The 22,660-nt window shown below is 41.7% G+C and overlaps 1 protein-coding gene across 3 annotated transcripts in view; it reads left to right on the plus strand.

The window, feature by feature from the left end:
• The window catches only part of mad1l1 (mitotic arrest deficient 1 like 1), a 1,010,048-nt gene that overhangs the window by 199,766 nt on the left and 787,622 nt on the right, over window positions 1-22,660 (plus strand). The gene's annotated exons all lie outside the window — the stretch shown is intronic.

Genomic DNA, 22,660 nt, shown 5'->3' on the forward strand with positions numbered 1-22,660 from the left:
CTAATGACTGCTCTCATTTCTAAATTTGGAATCAACCAGTTGCATTTGTGATGGGGGCATAGGGTATAGCAGGCTAATATAATTTAGTTCTAATAAAATTTACATGCTTGCAGTGGCTCTGTTGGTACCACTCTGCCTTCTGAGGTAGAAGGTTGTGTGTTCAACTCCCACTTGTATCAAAAGCTCCTGTGCTGTACTGAGGGAGTGCTGCACTGTTGTAGGTGCTGTCTTTTAGTTGAGATTTTAAACCAATTCCACATCTCTCTAAAATGGACGTAATACACCTCATAGCACAATTTTGAAAAAGAGTAGGGGAGTTATTCCTGGTGTCTTGGCCACTATTTTGTCCCTCCGATCAACATCACAAAAAAGCAGATTATCTGGCCATTCTCACGTCACTGTTTGTGGGAACTTGCTGTTCTTGAATTGGCTGCCGTGTTTTCCATGTTTCAACAGTGACTGCACTTCAAAAGTGCTTCGTTGGCTGCAAAATGCTCTTGGATGCCCTGTGGTCATGAAAGATGCTATGTAAATGCAAGTTCCTTTTTAATTAACTGAACCGTTCTTCTGTCTTGGAGAGTGCACTACAGTACCTGTACTGAGGTTGCAATTGGAGTGATTAGTTTACACAGGCAATTTCTATCACAGGCATTGTGATTTAAAAAAAGTTAAATGCATGTAGATTTCAGCTATAGGGACAGTGTACCTTGCAGCGATGCCATCGCAGGTCATGGAAGACAAGTGGGATTGTAAATAAGCAACAAATCTCGAAGCAAGCGGTTTTTAATAGCAAATCAGTTATTTATCACAGCTCTTAATTGTCCAATTAAAGCAGCATAAGAACCCATTTTAAGAAATTGATTTACGATGGAACTGTATCTCTTCAGTTAGTTTAAAATTTTATCTGAATTACGAACGTAAGAAATAGGAGCAGGAAGCCGACCATTCAGCCCCTCGAGCCTGCTCCATCGTTCAGTATGATCATGGCTGGTCTTCTGCCTTAAATCCACTTTCTGCTCTGCTCCCCATAACTCTCAATCCCCTGAGAGACCGAAAATCTATTGATCTCAGTCTTGAATATTCTCAACAATGGATCATTTGCCATCCTCTGGGGTCGACCATTCCAAGGATGCACAACCCTCCAAGTGAAGAAATTTGCCCTCATCTCAGTCCTGAATGATCAACCCTTTATACTAAGACTGTGCCCCTATGTTCTGGATTCGCCAGCCAGGGAAAACAACCTCTGTACCAGCCCTGTCAATCTCCTTCAGTACCTTTGCATGTTTCAATGAGATAACCTCTCAGAAAAATAAGTCCAGAGAGTATATTTTTTTTCTGTTAGGCATAGGCAATGAATGCTGGCCTAATTGACATTGTTCGGAAGGCATTTTAAGAGTCAACCATACTGCTATGGGTCTGGAGTCACACGCAGGCCAGACCAGGTAAAGACGGCAGATTTTCTTCCCCAAAGGACATTTATGAACCAGATGGGTTTTTTTTCAATGACAATTGGCAATGGTTTCATGGTCATCATTAGACTTTTAATTCCAGATTTTTATTGAATTCAAATTTCACCATCTGTCATGGAAGGATTTGAACCCCGGTCCCCAGAGCCCGTCTCTGGGTCTCTGGAATACTAGTCCAGTCCAGTGACAATACCACTATGCCACAACCTCTCAGTATAGGCTCAATTTATGCAGTGTCTCATCAGAGGACACAGCACTCTCATGTCAGGAACCAGTCTAGTGAACCTTTGGTGTACCGCCTCCAAAGCAACTAAGTCCTTCCTTAGATGTGAAGACCAAAACTGTGATTAGTGCTACAGATGTGGTCTCACCACCAAAGCCATATACAATTGCAGGAAGACTTCCTTATTTGTGTACTTCAATCCCCTTGCAATAAAGGCCAACATGCCATTTACTTTCCTAATTCGTGTTGCACCTGCTTGCTAACTTTGCGTTCCCTCCGAACATTAACATTTACAAGTTTCACACCTTTTAAAAAGTATTCCACTTTTCTGTTCTTACTACCAAAGTGAATAACTTCACACTTCCCCACTTTATATTCTATCTGCCACCTTGTTACCCACTTACTTAACTGGTCTATTTCTCTGTACAGCCTCTTTGTGTCATCCTCGCAGCATAGGTTCCTCCCTAGCTTTGTATCATCAACAAACTTAAACACATTTCTCTTTCTATCTTTGATTAATTCATTAATATGCTGAGGCACCAGCACTCTTCCTTCTCCTCCTTAAGCAGTCACTTCGGACAGACAATGATTTTCTTCCTCTCGGGTTGTGGGCTTGAGGTGAGTAAAAAGTCCAGTGCTTGATCCGCACACTCTGCACAAGTGGGGCTGGTAGTGTTTGATGAGGCGGGAAGCTTGGACCTCGGTACGCTCTTTCTGCAGTTTGGGTGGTCTCAAGCAAGAGATTCCCACAGATTAGTAGGGATGTTGCATTTTTTCAGGGAGGCTTTGAGGATGTTCCTGAAAATTTCCTCTGTCCTCCTGATAACCACTTGCCTTGACGAAGCTCAGAGGAGAGAGCTTGTTTTGGGAGTCTTGTGTCAGGCATGCAGATGATGTGGCCCACCTAATGTAGCTGATTAACCATGCCTCGATACTGGGGATGGTGGCCTGAGAGAGAACACTGATATTGGATCACCTGTCCTACTGTTGAATTTGCAGGATCTTGTGGAGGGCATCATTGGTGATATCTCTACAGGGATTTAAGGTGTCTGCTATACATCACCCATGCCTCTGATGCATACGAGCGGGCAGGCAGCACTGCCGCCCTGTAGACCATGAACTTGGTGCCGGTTTGAGGTCTTTGTCATCAAACATTGTTTTTCTCAGATGGCCGAAGGCTATGCTGGCACATTGGAGGCAATGTTGAGTTTCATCTTTGATCTCTGTCCTTGCTCAGAGGAGGCTCCCAAGGTATGAGAAATGATCCACCTTGTCCAGTGGTTTACCGTGGGTCTTGATGTTTGGGGGGGCAGTATTGCACAGTGGGAGCAGGCTGGTAGAGGACTGATTCTTGTGGCTCTCCACTAATTACAGCCTGCCAACTTGAAAATACCCTGCTTATCCCTACTCTCTGCTTCCTGCCCTTTAGCCAATTTCCTCCATCCACGCTAATATATTATCCCTTAACTTGGTATTAATCTTTCGTGAGGCTTCTTATTTATGCCTTTTGGAAATCCAAGTATACTCCCATCTATTGGTTCTCCTTTATCTGCCCAGCTAGCTGCATCCTCAAAAAACTCTTATCAAATTTGTCAAACATGATTTCCTTTTGTAAAACCATTTTGACTTTGTCTTGTCTTATACTAAGCGCATTGTTAAGACTTCCTTAATAATAAATTTCAGCATTTTCCCAACGACAGATGCCCAGGTGAACTGGTCTGCAGTTCCCTGTTTTCACTCTCCCTCCTTTCTTGAATAGCACTGTTACAGTTGAGAATTTCCAATCCTCTAGGACTGTTCTAGAATTTAGAAAATCATAACCAGTGCACCCTTTATCTCTGCAGCTATCTCTCCAATCCTGGGATGTAGGCCATCAGATCTTGGGGATTTGTTGGCTTTTAGTCCCTTAAGTTTTTTCAATACTTTTTCTTTGCTGACATCAATTACCTTAAGTTCTTAACTTTTATTAGTCTCTTGGTTACCCTCTATTTGTCATCTTCTGTGAAAGCTAAGACAAAAATATTTGTTTAACACCTCTGCCAATTCCTCATTCCCAGCGATAACTTTTCTTGTCGCTAATTACCAATATACAGTGATGCTGACTGTACTTGCAGAATGAATGCTGTAGTGTTCTACTCTCCTCCACACCCCACCACCCCAACTAAGACATGTTATAAATGTTTGTCGGTTAATTTCTTTCAGTCATTCAATTTGCCTTTTTAAAATAATATGCATATTTTCATCTTAGCCATTACTGGTGCTGATTGCTGAATAACCTCAACCTCAACATAATATGGTTATAAGTCCTTGGAAGTTCCAATTCCAATTTGTGGTTGGTCTCCACATCACTTGCCAGAATCTGGTCCTGATGTAGTTTTCCCTAGTTGAGTCCATGGCATGCGGCCCCAAAACAATTTTACAACAAATATATGATTTCTGGTTCTGTTGCTCGATTTCCATTATTAAATTTAAAGTTTCTATTGGCTGAACTGAAGTTCCTGTTAATTCAACACTTTTATCCTGCTGATCTCATCACAATGCTGTCTTCATTCCTTATGCAGTCTAGTGATCTATAGCAGAACGTGCTACTCACCCTGCACTTAGGTACTTCTTAAATCAAACCAGGCTATTTCATGGCTTTCCTGTGATAGTAGGGTCTCCAGTTTTCAGAATGCATTGTGTAAGTATGTTTCAGGCTTTGACTCCCGCCAATAGGGTTAATTTCGTAGAATGATGCAACACAGAAGGAAGCCAATCGACCCATTGTGCCTTTGCCGGCTCTTTGAAAGACCTGGCCAATGGGTTCCAAACAGACTTGTCTGGCGTTATTTTTAATCATGAGGAAGTTTGAAGGCATAGGTCATCAACCTGCTCGGTGAAGAATAGAAGCAGCGCATGTACTATATGGAATACATAGAATTTACAGGACAGAAACAGACTATTTGACTCGACTGGTCTATGCTGGTGTTATGCTTCCACATGAGCCTCCTCCCATCCTGCTTCATTTGACACTAACTGCCTATTCCTCTATTCCATTCTCTGTCATGTAGTTAGCTTCTCCTTAAAGCCATCTATGGTATTTGTATAGTGTCTTTAATGCACTAAAATGTCCCAAGGCACTTCAAAGGAGAATTGTAAAAGAAAATTTCACGCCCACAGTAGCCACATCAGGAGATATAAAGACTGATGACCAAAAAAAGGGGTAGGTTTTAAGTAGTATCTTAAAGGAAGAATAGAGAGGTTTAGAGAGGGTTGCTGCTGCCTCTGAGCTAGAAGCTTTGGGTTCAAGTCCCACTCCAAGACTTGTTGGCCACGGAAGGAGCATTCAACAGGTTGATAATCTGTCTGCTAATCCTTCTACACTTCCTCACAATTCCCTAAAAAGGAAAAACAAAACAGACATATCTCAAAGGGTTGTGGGGCTGGAGGAGATTAGAGATTGGGAGGGGTGAGGCTGTGGAGTGATTGAAGCAAGGGTAAGAATTTTAGAACGGAGCTTGTGGTTAACCAGGAGCCAATGTAAGTCAGCACATGGCTGATTGGTGAACGGAACTTCTTGCAAGTTAGGAAGTAGACAGCAGAGTTTTGGATGACCTTAAATTTACAGAGGGAAGAAAGTGGGAGACCGGCCAGGAGTGTGTTGGAATAGTCAAGTCGAGAGGTAACAAAGGCTTGGATGAGAGTTTCTGAGGGCTGAGGTGAGGTGGAGCAGAGTCGGACAATGTTATAGGGGTGAAAATAAACGGTCTTAGCGATGGTGCGGATATGTGGTTGGAAGCTGATCTTTGGGTCAGAGATGACATGATGGTTGTGAGAAGTTTGGTTCGGTGTCAAACAGTTGCCAAGGAGGGAATGGAGTCGGTGGTTATGGGACGGATTTTATGGCAGAGACTCAAGACAATGGCTTCAGTCTTTCCAATATTGAGTTGACAGAAATCTCTGCTCATTCAGTACTTGAAGTTGAATAAGCAGTCAGCCAAATTAGAACGTGTGATGGGTTGAGAGAGATGGTGGTGAGGTAGAGTTAGGTGTTTTTGCGTACACATGGAAACTGACACTGTGTTTTAGATGATGACATGGAGGGGCATCATGTGGATGAAAAATAGGAGGGGGCCAGGAATAAATTCTTGGAAGACACCAGAGGTAATAGTACAGGAGTGGAAAGAGAAGCCGTTGGAGATGATTCTCTGGCTAAAATTAGATAAAATGGAACTAGGTGAGTGTAAGCCCACTCAGCTGGACAGTGATGGAGAGGCATTGGAACAGACTGGTGTGGCCAATCAGGTCAAAGGCTGCACACAGATTGAGAAGGAAGCCGTTGGAGATGATTCTCTGGCTAAAATTAGATAAAATGGAACTAGGTGAGTGTAAGCCCACTCAGCTGGACAGTGATGGAGAGGCATTGGAACAGACTGGTGTGGCCAATCAGGTCAAAGGCTGCACACAGATTGAGAAGGATGGGACATTTTGGTTTACCTTTGTCTGATTGTCATTTGCAAGTTGATGAGAGTCGCTTTGGTACTTGGGCAGGCGCGGAGACCTGATTGGAGGTATTCAACCATGGAATTCAGGGAAAAATGGGCACTGATAGCAGGTGATGACATGTTGAAGGACTGTGGAGAGGATGGGAAGCTTGGAGGCGGGTAGTAGTTTGCAAGGAAGGAGGAATCAAGGGTTTTTATTAAGGGTTGGGGGGAACATTACCTGAGCGGAGAGAACCAGTAATATGGCAGGCAGGGTGGGAATTTGGTGGTCAAGAGTTTGATGGGAAATAGGATCGAGGTTGCCTCAACTACTACTAAGGGCAGTGTATTCCATATTCTAACCACCCTACAAGAGATTGCTTCTGAGTTCCATATTGGATTTATCTTATATTTACAACCTCTAGTTTTGGGCATTCACAGTCAAAAAGTCTTTTCGACATCTACCCTATCAAATACATTCGTAAGTTTAAATGCCCCCTTCAGTTATCTGTGACTTTCTCCTTTGTTTGAGAAAAGGTCTGTTGAGTCTGCTGAAAGGGGTGTGAGCTCTCAATAAGTGCCACAGCTACAACAGCGAATTGATCCTACTAGTTGTTCCTCTTGTGCTCTTTTCCCTTTTGTTCATTGCATTTTGCTTAGAATTCTAATGGATTGAATTAATTAATTCCTGCTCATTTCCATAATATTGAATTTTGATTCACTGAATCCTTCCCCAACCTCCTTCACCCACAGTCACACGCTTTCTTTGGTTGCCCTGGTTGAGGCTAATTGAATAGGTGAACCCAGTCATTATGCCTGTGGAGTGACTGAAATGTAATTTTAACAATGACAGAGCTTCATTATTGTGACAGTGGGTTGAATTGACTGCTGTTTCTTTTTATTTATTCAAATCTAAAATTGTCTAATAAAAGAAAATCAAATTAACATTCCAAAGTATTGAGGCGCAGAGAATTACTTTTATTGCAACTCTTCTGATGGTTGCACATTAGGCTTATTTGCATTTTATATAGATCCCTATTGAATTCTGTTCACTGTTCTGAATTTTGTGTAATTATCTGCTGTTCCTTATTTTCACACAGGGTTTTAGTGAATTTATTGCTGCTGATTTATTACTCTTTTTCCAAGTCTTCATGGTACATTAAAAAAATTATATGATTAATTCTCAATTTACCATTTGGCCTAAAATTGAAAAGTGATTCATTGAAACAATAACCTATAGTTTAGACTATCATGATCAGGTAATGTTGAAAATGCCCATCTGGCTCCAATTAAAATTTCTATTTCGTAGCTTGGAGGAATATATGACTTAAGTTTTTGTTTTTCTCCTGTTATTTAAATAATTGCACAAGATTGAGATCTGATAAATGTATTTACGATTGTATACAATGAACATCTGTTTAATGGTCTTTTGGTGTGAAACTCAGCGCAAAAATGATGTTACAAGTAACTAAACACCTTAACATTGTGATGTACCTACTTAGTTTGCAATGGGAGTGATGTGGTTTACTTCAAATTTCTATTTCAGCTTGAGAGGAAGTAATGTAAGAAGTAAAGGAGGAAGAAAGAATGGGGAAATCTTCAGATGTGTGAAGTGTGACACATTATTAAAAGATAATTTAGTTAAATAGCATTCTGTGAGCATATATCTGTACACTTCATCTTTGATACCAGGATTGATCTTTGCTGATAAAAGGCTATATCAGTCAATTGCCTGTTTGTGCACAGTTTATGGGAAATAGATTCATAACTTGTTTGGTAAGTCATGTATATATTGACCAAGAATGTGCTCTTCAGAATTTCAATGAACTGTAAGCCTACTTAATCACTTGTACTTTGAAGTGGTTATAAATTAAAATGAAAAGATGCTTATTAATTGAATATTACCACAAATAACCTTTTTTGTAGGAAAAGTTTTTTATTTTAATACATCATCTTCAGATGAAATAAGGCAGTGAATTTCAAATATTTGACGTGTAACAAACTATTAAAATAATTGAGGAACTCCCCTTTGATAGATCAGCTATGATGTATATTGCTTACTGTTGAATTGAACCATGTAGACCAAGAATGCCCCAGATTTGCACCCTGAATGGAATAAGCTGATCTTAGCCAGCATGGTGGTAAGATTATTACATTTGGTTGCTGCTATTTACATTCCCCAACTCCTCTTCCTTGTCAATTTGAGATATCACGTCCTCAAAAAAAAAAAGCCTGTGGTTCGTCAGGCAGGATCCACGCTTCTAATGCTCTGAGTTATTGTTTATTTGGTTATTTTCTACTTGCTCTTATGTTTTGTTTCTTATTGATTATTCTGATTATTAAAGTAAGATTAGTGGATTTCACCGCCAGCAGGGGGAGAGTTTTCCCCCTGATTCCCTTTGACTTCAGTTTTGCTTGGGCAAGTTACTTGCAGAATTCCTTGCCTCTGGTCTGGCCTTGTAGACCAGTTCAGTTTCTGGTCATTGGTAACTTCCAGGATAGCATGTGAATAATGGGGGATTCAGCGATGGTAATGCCATTGAATGTCAAGAGGAGATGGTCTGTCTTGTTGTAGAAGGTCATTGTCTGGCACTTTTGTGATGTGAATGTTACATAGAAACATAGAAACTAGGAGCAGGAGTAGGCCATGCGGCCCTTCGAGCCTGCTTCGCCATTCAATATGAATGCCATATTCCCGCTTTCTCTCCATACCCCTTGATGCCTGTAATATCCAAAAAATTATCAGTTTCTTTCTTGAATATACTCAGTGACCTGGCCTCCACAGCCTTCTGTGGTAGGGAATTTGACCACCCTCTGAGTGAAGAAATTTTTCCACATCTCCGTCCTAAATGGTTTGCCCTGTTTTCTGAGTCTGTGGTCCCTGGGTTCTAGACTCCCCAACCAGGGGAAACATCCTCCCTGCATCCAGTCTGTCCAGCCCTGTTAGAATTTTATACGTTTCAATTAGATTCCCTTCTCATTCTTAACTCCAGTGAATAGAGGCCCAGTCGAACCAATCTCTCCTCATACGACAGTCCTGCCATCCCCAGTATCAGCCTAGTGAACCTTTGCTGCACTCCCTCCAAGGCAAGTATATTATATTTTAGGTTGGGAGACCAAAACTGCACGCAATACTCCAGATGTGATCTCACCAAGGCCCTGTACAACTGCAGTAAGACATACCTATTTCAGAACTCAAATCCTCTTGCAATGAAGGCCAACATACCAAGTCATTTATGTATATTGTGAATAGCTGGGGCCTAAGCACTGATCCTTGCCACTATTCACTGCCTGCCACCCAGAAAAAGACCAATTTATTCCCACCCTCTGTTTCTGGTCTGTCAACCAATTCTCAATCCATGCCAGTATATTACCCCCAATCCCATGTGCTTTAATTTTGCCCACGAGCCTTTTATGTGGGATCTTATCAAAAGCCTTCTTGAAATCCAAATACACCACATCCACTGTTTCTCCCTTGTCTATTCTACTAGTTACATCGTCAAAAAACTCCAGTAGGTTAGTTAAGCTTGATTTCCCTTTCATAAACCCATGCTGACTTTGTCTAATCCCGTTAATGCTTTCCAAGTGTCCTGTTGCCTCACCTTTTATAATAGACTCCAGCATTTTCCCCACTACTGATGTTAGGTTAATTGGTCTGTAATTCTCTGTTTTTTCTGTCCCTCCTTTTTTTAAATAGTGGGGTTACATTTGCCTCCCTCCAATCTGTCAGAACTGCTCTATAGCCTATAGAATTTTGAAAGATGACCATCAATGCATCCAATATATCAAGGGCCACTTCCTTTAGCACTCTGGGATGTGGATTATCAGGCCCTGGAGATTTTTCAATCTTTAATTCCATTAATTTCTCTAGCACCATTTTTTAACTAATACTGATTTTCTTCAATTCCTCCCTCTCGCTAGACCTTTGGTTCCCTAACATTTCTGGGAAATTATTTGTGTTTTCTTTTGTGAAGACAACCAAAATATGCGTTCAATTCTTCTGCCAATTCTTTGTTCCCCATTATAGTTTCCCCCGTTTCTGACAGTAAGGGACCTACATTTGTCTGCGCTAACCTTTTTCTCCTCACATATTTATAGAAGATTTTACAGTCAGTTTTTATGTTCCCTGCAAGTTTACTCTCATACTCTATTTTCCATTTCTTGATCAATCTTTTTATCCACTTTTGCTGAATTTCTAAACTGCTCCCAATCCTCAGGCTTGCTGCTTTTTCTGGCAATTTTATATGTCTCCTCTTTGGATCTAATACTATCCCTAATTTCTTTTGTAATCCGTGGTTGAGCCACCTTTCCTGTTTTATTTTTGCGCCAGACAGGAATGAATAATTGTTGTAATTCATGCATAAGCTCCTTTAAATATTAGCCATTGCCTATCCACTGTCAACCCTTTTAGTAAGGTTCCCCAATCCATCATTGTTAACTCGTGCCTCATACCCTCGTAGCCCCCTTTATTTAGATTCAGGACCCTAGTTTCAGTTTCAACTTCTTCACTCTCTATCCGAATGAACTATTCTATCATTTTATGGTCGCTCTTCCCCAAGAAAATTGTTAATTAATCCTTTCTCATTGCACAATCTAGGATAGCCTGCTCTCTAGTTGGTTCCTCAATGCATGGCCTAAAAAACCATCATGTACACACTCCAGGAGATCTTCCTCCACAGTATTATTGCTAGTTTGGTTTGTCCAGTCTATATGTGGATTAAAGTCACCCATCATTACAGTTCTACCCTTATTGTATGCGTCTCTAACTTCCTGTTTAATGCCTTCCCTGACATCTCCAGCACTGTTTGGACAGTATAGCCCATAGACAACCCCCACCAATGTTTTTTGCCTCTTGGTGTTTCTTATCTCGACCCAAATAGATTCCACATGATTTTCTGAGCCAATGTCCTTCTTCACTATTGCATTGATTTCCTCCTTTACTAACAACGTTACCCCACCTCCTTTCCCTATTTGTCTGTTCTTCCTAAAATTGAATACCCCTGGATGTTCAGTTCCCATCATTGGTCACCCTTTATGCCTCCATAATTGCAACTATATCATAACCGTTTATACCTATTTGCGCTGTTAGTTCACCTACCTTATTGCAAATGCTCCCCGCATTAAGATACAATGCCTTTAGACTTGTCTTTTTAACCTTGTCAGTCATCTTAGTTTTATTTTGCACTATGACTCCAATTGTTTTTCGCTCTTGTTTTTCTGCCTTTCACTTTTGCTTCTTACTTTTCTGCCTTTTGTTTCTATCCTTGTTTCCCTCCCTTCTGTCTCCCTGCTCAGGTTCCCATCCCCCTGCCATTCTAGTTTAAACCCTCCCCGACAGCACTCGCAAACAGCAGCAGCACCCCCCCACCCCGAGGACATTGGTCCCGGTCCGGCTCAGATACAACCCGTCCTGTTTCTACTGGTTCCACCTTCCCCAGAACCGGTCTAATTTCCCAGGAATCTGAATCTCTCCCCTCTACACCATTTCTTCAGCCACATATTCATCATATATATCCTGTTGGAATCCATTATTAAGGAAGTAGTAATGGGGCATTTGGAAAGTCAAAATGTAATCCATCAGTGTCAGCATGGTTTTATGAAAAGTAAATCATGTTTGACTAATTTGCTGGAGTTCTTTGAACATGTGACAAGCAATGTGGATAATGGGGACCCTGTAGATGTAGTATATCTGGACTTCCAGAAGGCCTTTGATAAGGTGCCGCACAAAAGATTAATACACAAGATAAGATCACATGGAGTTAGGGGTAATATATTAGCTTGGATAGAGGGTTGGCTAACCAACAGAAAGCAGAGAGTCGGGATAATTGGGTCTTTTTCTGGATGGCAAGCTCTAACTAGTGGGGTGCACAGGGTTCGGTCCTTGGGCCCCAACTATTTACAATCTATATTAATGACTTGGATTCAGGGCTAGAAGGTACTATAACTAAATTTGCAGATGACACCAAAATAGGTGGGGTAGTAAGTTGCAATGAAGAAATAAGAAATTTATAAATGGATATGGACAGGTTAGGTGAATGGGCCAAAATTTGGCAGATGGAGTTTAACGTGGATAAGTGTGAGGTTATCCATTTTGGTCAGAAGAATAAAAAGGCGACTTATTATTTAAATGGAGAGAAACTTCAGAACGCTTCAGTGCAGAGGGATCTGGGTGTCCTCGTGCATGAATCGCTGAAAACTAGTATGAAGGTACAGCAGGTAATAAGGAAGGCAAATGGAAATTTGGCATTTATTGCTAAAAGAATAGAGTATAAAAATAGGGAAGCATTGTTGCAACTGTACAAGGCATTGGTGAGACCGCACCTGGAGTATTGTGCACAGTTTTGGTCCCTTTACTTGAGGAAGGATGTAGTTGCACTGGAGGCGGTTCAGAGGAGGTTCACTAGATTGATTCCAGAGATGCAGGGTTTGTCTTATGAGGAGAGATTGAGCAGTTTAGGCCTATACTAGCTAGAGTTTAGAAGGATGAGAGGAGATCTAATTGGGGTATATAAGATGCTAAAGGGGATAGACAAAGTAGATGTGGAGCGGATGTTTATCCTTGTGGGGCATTCTAGAAGGAGAGGCCATAGTTTTAGGCTAAGAGGTGGTAGATTTAAATCAGAGATGAGGAGGAATTACTTTTCCCAAAGGGTCGTGAATCTGTGGAATTCACTATCTCAGAATGCATTGGATGCTGGGACGCTGAGTAAATTTAAGGAGGAGATAGACAGATTTTTAATTAGTAACGGGTTGAAAGGTTGTGGGGAGAGGGCGGGAAATTGGAGTTGAGGCCGAAATGAGATCAGCCATGATCGCAATGAATGGCGGGACAGGCTTGAGGGGCTTAATTGCCTACTCGTGCTCCTAGTTCTTATGTTCTTATGTTACTTCTACTCTCGCTAGCACATGGCACTGGTAATAATCCTGAGATTACTACCTTTTGAGGTCCTACTTTTTAATTTACATCCTAACTCCATATATTCAGCTTGTAGGACATCATCCCTTTCTTACCTATGTCGTTGGTATCAGTAGGTACCACGACCACTGGTCACCCTCCCCCTTCAGAAGGCCCTGCAGCCTCTCCGAGACATCCTTGACCGTGGCACCAGGGAGGCAACATACCATCATGGAGTCTCTTTTGCGGCCGCAGAAACACCTTTGTTTTCCCCATAATATTGAATCCCCTTTCACTGTAACCCTGCCACTCTTCTTCCTTCCCTCTTGCGCAGCAGAGCCACCCGTTGTGCCATGGACATGGCACCTGCTGCTTTCCACTGAGAAGCCATCTCCCCCAACAGTATCCAAAACAGTATACCTGTTAGAGAAGGGGACGGCAACAGGGGACTCCTGTACTACCTGCCTCCTTCTACTCTGCGTGATGGTCACCCATCCCCTTTCTACCTGTTCAGTCATTGAAACATAGAAACATAAAAAATAGGAGCAGGAGTAGGCCATTTGGCCCTTCGTGCCTGCTCCGCCATTCATTGTGATCATGGCTGATCATCCAACTCGATAGCCTGCTCCCGCCTTCTCCCCATATCCTTTGATACCTTTCGCCCCAAGAGCCATATCTAACTCCTTCTTGAAAACATACAATGTTTTGGCCTCAACTACTTTTTGTGGTAGCGAATTCTACAGGCTCACCACTCTCTGGGTGAAGAAATTTCTCCTCATCTCAGTCCTAAATGGTCTACCCCGTATCCCCAGACTGTGATCCCTGGTTCTGGACTCCCCACCATCGGGAATATCCTTCCTGCATCTACCCTGTGTAGTCCTGTGGGAATTTTATAGGTTTCTATGAGAACCCCCTCATTCTTCTGAACTCCAGCGAATATAATCCTAACCAAATCAATCTCTCCTCATATGTCAGTCCCGCCATCCCAGGAATCAGCCTGGTAAACCTTCGCTGTACTCCCTCTATAGCAAGAACATCCTTCCTCAGATAAAGAGATCAAAACTGCACACAATATTCCAGGTGTGGTCTCACCAAGGCCCTTTATAATTGCAGCAAGACATCCCTGCTCCTGTGCTCGTATCCTCTGGCTATGAAGGCCAACATACCATTTGCCTTCTTTACCGCCTGCTGCACCTGCATGCTTACCTTCAGCAACCGGTGTACGAGGGCACCCAGGTCTTATTGCACGTTCCCCTCTCTCAATTTATAGCCATTCAGATAATAATCTGCTTTCTTGGTTTTGCTACAAATGTGGATAACCTCACATTTATCCACATTATGCTGCATCTGCCATGCATTTACCCACTCACTCAGCTTGTCCAAATCACACTGAAGCATTTCTGCATCCTCCTCACAGCTCACCCTCCCACCCAGCTTTGTGTCATCTGCAAATTTGGAGATATTACATTTAGTTCCCTCATCTAAATCATTAATATATATTGTGAATAGCTGGGGTCCCAGCACCGATCCCTGTGGTACCCCACTTGTCACTGCCTGCCATTTGGAAAAAGACCCGTTTATTCCTACTCTTTGTTTCCTGTCTGCCAACCAGTTTTCTATCCATCTCAATACACTATCCCCAATCCCATGCGCTTTTAATTTTACACGCTAATCTCTTATGTGGGACTTTGTCGAAAGCCTTTTGAAAGTCCAAATAAACCACATCCACTGGCTCCCCCTCATCAACTCTACTAGTTACATCCTCGAAAAATTCCAGTAGATTTGTCAAACACGATTTCCCTTTCGTAAATCCATGCTGATTCTGTCCGATTCTGCCACTGTTTTCCAAGTGCTCAGCTGTGACATCTTTTATAATGTACTCTAGAATTTTCCACACTACCTACGTCAGGTTGACTGGCCTATAATTGCCTGTTTTCTCTCTACCTCCGAACTGAAGCATAATCTCCCTATTTTTGTATTCAGTTTCCCACGCAATAAATGATAACATTCCATTAGCTTTTCTAGTTACTTGCTGTACTTGCATACTAGCCTTTTGTGATTCATGCTCAAGGACACCCAGGTCTCTCTGCACCTCAGAGCTCTGCAATGTCTCACCATTTAGATAATATGCATCTCTTTTATTTAGTTAATGGAAACTGTTTTTCCATGTCTACTATATCCAAACCTGTCATAATCCTGTACACCACTATCAAATCTCCCCTCAATATTGTTTACTGCAAGGGCAACAACCCCATCTTCTCCAACCTAACCATATAGCTAAAATCCCCCATCCCTGGAACTATCATAAATCTCCTCTGCATCCTCTCAAGGACCAGCACAGCCTTCCTAAAGTGTGGTGATCAGAATTGGGCGCAGTACTCTGTTGTGGCCTAACTAGAGCTTTATGCAGGTTCTGCATATCTTCCCTGAATTTGTATTCAGTACCTCTTTATGAAGCCCACGATCCTATATGCTTTGCTAACCACTCTCTCGATGTCCAGCCACCGTCTAAGATCAATGCACCTGCATCGCTCGGTCTCTCTATCTCTGCACACCCTATAGAATTGTGTAATTAAGTCTAATTGTCATTTCCTACCCCTTTTTCCAAAATACATCACCTCACACTTCTCTGTATTAAGTTTGATTTGCCACTTTTCTGCCCGTTCTGTTATCCTATTTTATGTCCTTTTGCAGTGGATTGGTAGCATCCTCACTCCTTGCCACTTCTCCAAGTTTATGGTATCATTGGAAAATTATGAAATTTTACTGTGCATTCCAATGTCCAAGTCGTTCCCTCCAGTCTCATAAAGAACCATTTACCATGACTTGCTGTTTTCAGTCCTTAAGCCAAATGTTTTCTCCAGGTTTACACTGACCCTCCTATTTCATGAGCTACAATTAACTAGCCTTTTATGTGGTACTTTGTCTAATGCTTATGGACAACATCCACTGTATTCACTTCATCAATCTTCTCTCTTACTTCATCAAAAATTTCAATTAGATTAGTCAAGTACAATCTGCCTTGTACAAATTGCTGTTATGGCACAGCTGATGGTAAATGCTGAGTTGTTCAAATCCCAAAGGGAAACTTGAAACAACTGCCACAACTTGTTTTGTAATTTGTATAAATTTTGAGATGCATGCCTTGAATTCTGTAGCAATAAGACCCACCAAGTCTTAGGTGTCTTATCAAACTAAATTACACCTTTTATTAATAGAAGAAATGATTTTAAATACATACATAGATCTACAAATTACTGCTATGATAACTTCTAAATCCCCTAATTAATCTACCTCACAGTTACAATTTTGTTAACGCAACAGTAAGACATACAGATTTTAAAAGACCCAGGCAAGGTGACACATAATACCCTGAATCAAAAGTGAGTTTTCTTAACTTCAGTTCCCTGAAGACAGCAGCTTGAGGCATAGATGCTGAAGGCTTTTCACACTTGTTAGGTCCTAAAACGCCTACCCTTACACATAGCCTTCACTCCTTTATACGTTTTTTCCCCTTTGAATGCAAATTCCCATTGTTTCACTATGCCTTTGGACTTTACCTTCCTGATAATAAAAATCTCTTATCGTACTAAATTTTACCAGTAATCTTTGGGATAAATCAACACACTGTTTCTGAACTCCACCTGGCTAGGTGTAATATTTCATTCCCTCTTTTGAAAACAATCTAGCCTGGTTTAATTAAAAATGCAAATGTCCTTTTCTACCTTAAACTCTAAATTTCCCCCATGTTTACATCAAAGCCTATAGACCAGCTGCCTTTAATCTAATTAATTCCAGTAACTATTATATCTTCCTGACATCATGCTGGCTGTCTTTAATTAACTCAGATTTCTCCAAAAGACTGTTAGGTACCGACCACCTTACCCTGTATCCTTGTAAGGTATTACTGTATCTGTTGCACAGGGTTTGCTGTATCTTTGTAATTCTGATAACATGGCCTATTTACCATTGCCTCCAGTTACACCACTTTATAACATTTTTTTATGTAGATCTGATTTTAGATTTTGCCCCTTTAACTTAACTATCTGGTACCTTCTCCTGCTGCCTGAGTGACGTGGTACTCCTTGCCATGCTGAATCTGTTCCTTTCTCCTCCTGTGCTATCATACATTATCCAGACCTATTCCGTCCATGGCTACCATTTCATTTAGTTTAAATGGGTTATTTCCATCTTGGCTCTTGCTGCTCCTTCATTTATTTCTTTGAAGCCACAGCTCATCCTTCTCACTAAGTTCTTTATTTTGTTTTTAGCTGGCTTTGTTCCTTCTCATTCACTGCTTTATTTTCCACTTTTGTACTTTGTAATCTATTTGCTTATTTTCCATGTGGTCTCATATTCAATTTTCAGTGGGGCTAGTTCCTACTCATTTATTTCTACCCTAATCTTTTCTGTACTCCATTATTTATGCCCTCATCCAGCCCACGCTTACTGGTTAATTAAAAAAAATATATATTTTTGCCCATATTTGTTTTCTCATTTCTTTTCCATTCTCTTCATTCTTCCCATTCTACGTTATTCATTTATTTTGTTTTTGCTTCTTCAGAACTTCCAATTCATTTTCATAATGTGCATCAATTCTTTGGCGCCAGCACTCCACAGATATGACACAATCTATTTAAACCCTCGAGAAACTCTGCTGTAACCTATAACAGCATGTTGTTTGCTTGTTATTAAACGGGGCATCCTGTACCTACTGTGTGCAGTACCACTAGGAAACATTGTTCAGGGTGCTCTAACCATGATACACAGGCCACACATGGCCTATTAGTCCAAGCAATATGATGCACTAGATCCAGGAAATGCTATTCTATTTCCTCTTTTTTTTACTCACTGCATTGTTCTATTTGGAGGCATGCAAAGGGCTGTTCTTGGAGCTGCAGCTTGTTGTTGAAAAGATTCTATTCGTTGTGCCTGTCCCTTGATTCGAGGATGACGTTACCTTAGGGTCATGAGCTTCTGCCATGGGTCTTCATGTGATTGAACAGGTAGATTGTTGACCTGCATATCTTTGGGCACATGAGGCAGTACATCCATGAGCTGATGGGATTCTGAGTGCAGTATTTCGTTCGTTTTCTTCTTTGCTGCCGCGTTGCTTTGTCATGAAGATGTTGGGACTTGAAGCATGATGAAGCTTGATGGACAAGTTGTCACCATTCTTAATAATTGGTGGCAAGCTCTGTTCAGTCATTAAGGGCAATGTTGTCCTGCTTCAAGGAGAACTGCAGAGTGTCTTTGAATGTTTTCTTTGTCCTTGCCTATGACATTGGCTAATTGAGAGTTGAGAGAAAAGGATCTGGCAGGGGAAGCAGTTTTACGGCTATTTGGACATAATGCCTAGTCCATCTATGTGTGGCTTAATTGGATTAAAGCCGGATGGTTTTAGTGCTTTGATGTATAGTAGTTTTGAGATGTTAATTGGGCGAACAACAAGTTAAAAGGTATTGAGTACATTGACATTTTGTTGAATAAACTGTTCAAAGACTAGGGTGAAATCTTGCACATAGCTAGGAGACACCAAGCAACATGTTTATATTACTAATAAAGTTGGTACTTTGAAAGGGGTTTTATTGTTAGAAGAGGTGGAGTTCAAAGGGCCTGGAGATACAATGAGAATTTACATTCAAAGGGAAGGCTAGGTGTATACAGAAGAGTTTTGTGTGCGGGAGTCAGAGGCAGGTGAGATCTAAGCCACCTGTAAGCCCTACCACTGTGCCTGTGAAGGAACAAATTGAAAGGAACCACATTATGGATTCGTAAGTTAAAATCTGCTTTGCCTGGTGTCTGTTTAAGTCTATGGGTTATTGTTGCCTGGGGTGATTAATTTGGGGATTTGTTTAATAGTTATTATGGTAGTAATTTGTAGACGTGTTTAATACCTTGTAAAATTAATAAATGTTTAATTTAATTTATATAAAAAAACCTCTGGAGGCTTGGTGAATTCATTTCTGAATTCAGAGTTGCCTCAAACATACCAATTGAAAATATAGGTTACGACAGTTTCTTAAAGTTTCCCTCTGGGATTTTCAATAACTCCGCCTTTTTACCAACTGCGGTGTCATAACAGTACTAAGAAACCTGATGAGGGAAGAGGGTATTAGGATTGGGGATGCTGTATTCAGAAGCAATATTAGCAGGGCCGCCTTGGCATTCTGTGTAAGCTAAAGAACAGCTGCAAAGTTGGTTTTTACTGACCACTGTTATCTCGAGTTCCAAGTAGTTTTACGTTTGCATGCCCTGGAGATTTTGTTGACTAAACATTTATGGTTGACAGTTCTTTTTATGCTGAAAATTCCCTTCATTGCATGCTGCTGCCCTGGCTGTAGCAGGGGAATTGCCTGATAGGAATTTCTTAATTTTCTATTCTTGGAATTGATAAAACATGTCAGATGTTTAGATTTGATTAGATTTGAGCATTGGTCATAGCAGTCACTTGATCCCATAACTGCATTCTATTCACTGCAAAGTATACAGCGTAACTCTAAGTGTCAAATGCAATTCACACAGATCTGCAACTTGTACAAATTTATAATCAGAGAGATCAGCAGAACAGAGAGGGAGAAGTAGGACTAGAAAAATTTATATTTCTGCATTGTCAAATTCATGGACTGAATTTTTCCGTCGACGAGAAGGAGGCGGGGCCCGCTCGCTGATGCGGGATGATGTCGGATGGAATCCCCGACGTCATCCCGCCCCATTTAAATCTTCAGGAAGGCGGGGGCACAGCACGATCAGCTGTCCACCCACCGACCTGTCAATGGCCAATTGAGGCCATTGACAGGATAATTAAAACAATTAAAGGACCTGCCCGTCCAACCTTAAGGTTGGTGGGCAGGTCAGGAGCCCTGGCGGGCTTCTGAAAAAACATGAAACCTCATCCACCGGTGGGATGAGGTTTCATGTCGGTTTTTAAAAAGTTTATTAAGGTTTTTGTGAAATTTATTAATGTCCCATCATGTGACATTTTCACATGAGGGGGACATGTTAATGATTTTTTTATTTTTCTATTTTTAGAGTTTCAAAAGCTTTCAGCAATCTCCCTGAGGCAGCACATAGTCTCAGGGAGATGTGCGCTCAGCGCTCACTTGCATTTGGGGAATCCCCCCTCCAACACAGGAAGCGCATAGCGCTTCCCGGTGGACGTCACGCTGGGCGGGCCTTAATTGGCCCACCCGCGCAAAATGGCAGCGGGGCCTGTTTCGGCGGCGGTGATCGGCTGCCCGCCCGCCTGCCGCCGAGTCGGTTGGGCCCGCCCACCCGTCAAGGGCAAAATTCAGCCCCATAAGTTAGCATGTATGGACGACTTGGTCTTGACCTCCCTGCATTGGTAGCAGTCTTCATTGTTGCGTTCTTTTTTTTGAAACGGTGGATTTTTGCTGTCCTGTAAAGTGTACATACTATCTTTGTGCAATTATTGTATCAATCCTGTTTAGGAGGTGAGGGGGAAGGTGGGGAAGGCCATGGATGGTGAGACCATAACTCTGGACTGCTAGAATGCAACATTCAATTGTTTGTGTCTGCAAACGTTGCTAGATGAGAGCTGTTACGACAGGAGGGGTGTTAATTTAAGTAGCACTAATTTCTCCTCTCTCCTTTGTTTATGGACAGATGGTGTTTTTGATTTGCTTCCCCCTTTGTAAGCAGTGGCATTTTTCCCAACCCCTCAGTTTTGGTGTGATCCAATTTCTATTAATAACCCCACAGCAAACTCGAGATAGGATGAACTCAAAGAGTTAGTTTATTTGCACATACTCAAAACACAGGAGAAGGGTGGCAACGTTGCCTCCTTTGCATTCATACAGTAAAAGAGGGATAGAGAAAAGAGAGATTTACGGTACAGAGACCAAGAGCCCAGAAACAAAGTCCAATGAGATATTCCTTCACAGAGGCCTGTGGGCTGAAAACTAATGTCAGTTAATGCATTTTTCTGGTGGTGTTGACTTCACACAATGTGATAGGCATGCAGAGATGATTCAGTCTTGTAGATGATGGTACAGGCTTTCCAGTAGAAGCAGAGTAGATGGGACCAAGTGTACAACCTGGACAGAGCTCCTTTCCTCTGAGGCTGCTTGTAGGGTGATAAACAGCGTATTGATTTTGCAGTTCCACCAGGCAATATTACGGGTTCCACAAACTAGAGGTATATGTCTCACCATTTCACATTGTATTTGACAATCCCTCGTCCGGGTTCCCAAGATTGTTACATGTCTCAGCCGTTAAAAATTGAAACGAAAGTTGTGGGATCCTTTGCCCTAGCAGATGAGTAGACTTCGGTTGGCCAGCCTGGATTATGAAATGCAGCTGACCTTTGTATAGCTCTCTTTGAATTTGGCCTGTGCAGCCCATAATGTTTCGTTTGTGGCTGTTCAGAGTTAATGATGTGCAAGTTTCTCTGATACTGCCAGGTAGCTCCTTTGGTTCAGGGGTCACAGGCAGATGTAGATTCAGCCATTTCAAGATCTTTGCCCAGTTTTAAATTTTGAGAGACAGCTATGCGCTTATCTCTATAGATTTTTGTCATGCCCAGAAGACCTGGGGGAATATATATCTATACCATCTGGTTACTTTATAAACTTTTTTTTTAAATGGACCAAAGACTTTACCCTGATTGAAGCCTGACTAGCTACGACTCTCACAAAAGGAATTTCTATCCTTCAGAAACAGTAAGAACCTTGTTATCGCTAAAGAGATGTTAATGCCTCCTGTGACTGCAGAAATCAAATTCCAGGGGAATGCATAAATACCCTTTACATTTCTAAGGCAGAGTTCTGGAAAACAGGGATGATAGGTCTGCGAGGACAAAGGGACTCAGAAACCTGTTAAAGGTTATTAATGGATGAAACATTAACCATCTCCAGAACCCAGACCAGGAATATACATCCTTTTCCCAAAGCAAGGGGAAGAAGTGGGAATTATGTCACAGGAAATTCAAAGTTCCGATAGGCAACTACCTTGCACTGGGAACCATTTGAAACTCCGATTTTGATTTGGAGACTTTGGATGGTTCCAACTATACTATCAGAATAGTTACCCAGAAAAAGTTAGAAGAATTAAAACTAACTCCTGGGTAACTATAGTACTGACACCCTTGACCCCCACGGGAAACCCCCCCGCCCCCAGCCACCCCTCCATCCTACCCACTTAACTTACACCCTGGACCTTTAAACTTACCTGCTTTACAACAGCTAGCACTGTGAAAAAGGGGGTATGGCCTCTTTTCCCCCGACTCTGCTGCATTCGACTGAAGGCCCTGGGAACCTGCTGCACTACATTTTTCTCACCCAGCCCGAGCTGGAAGGTTGGGCAAGAAAGTTGCAGCTTCATCCCAGTGTAAGTAAATAGGACTGGAGTGGCAATCTGACTGTGATTGCACTCCTCGGAAATTCTGGCCCCATATCTGTACTGACCGGTCCAAATTCACGTTCCAGTGTCTTGACTTGGAATCACAAATGCTCCATGGTTCGATGTTTTAATGGGCCTGAGCATTTATGTCTTCAAAGCTTCACCATTCATTGCCTGAATTCCTTAATCCAAATAATATGTGCATATTATATATTGGAGAAAACATTACATTGCCTGTTTACATTTGGGCTTA

Source organism: Cetorhinus maximus, chromosome 15 (genome assembly GCF_964194155.1).
Source record: "Cetorhinus maximus chromosome 15, sCetMax3.hap1.1, whole genome shotgun sequence".
Taxonomy (NCBI): domain Eukaryota; kingdom Metazoa; phylum Chordata; class Chondrichthyes; order Lamniformes; family Cetorhinidae; genus Cetorhinus; species Cetorhinus maximus.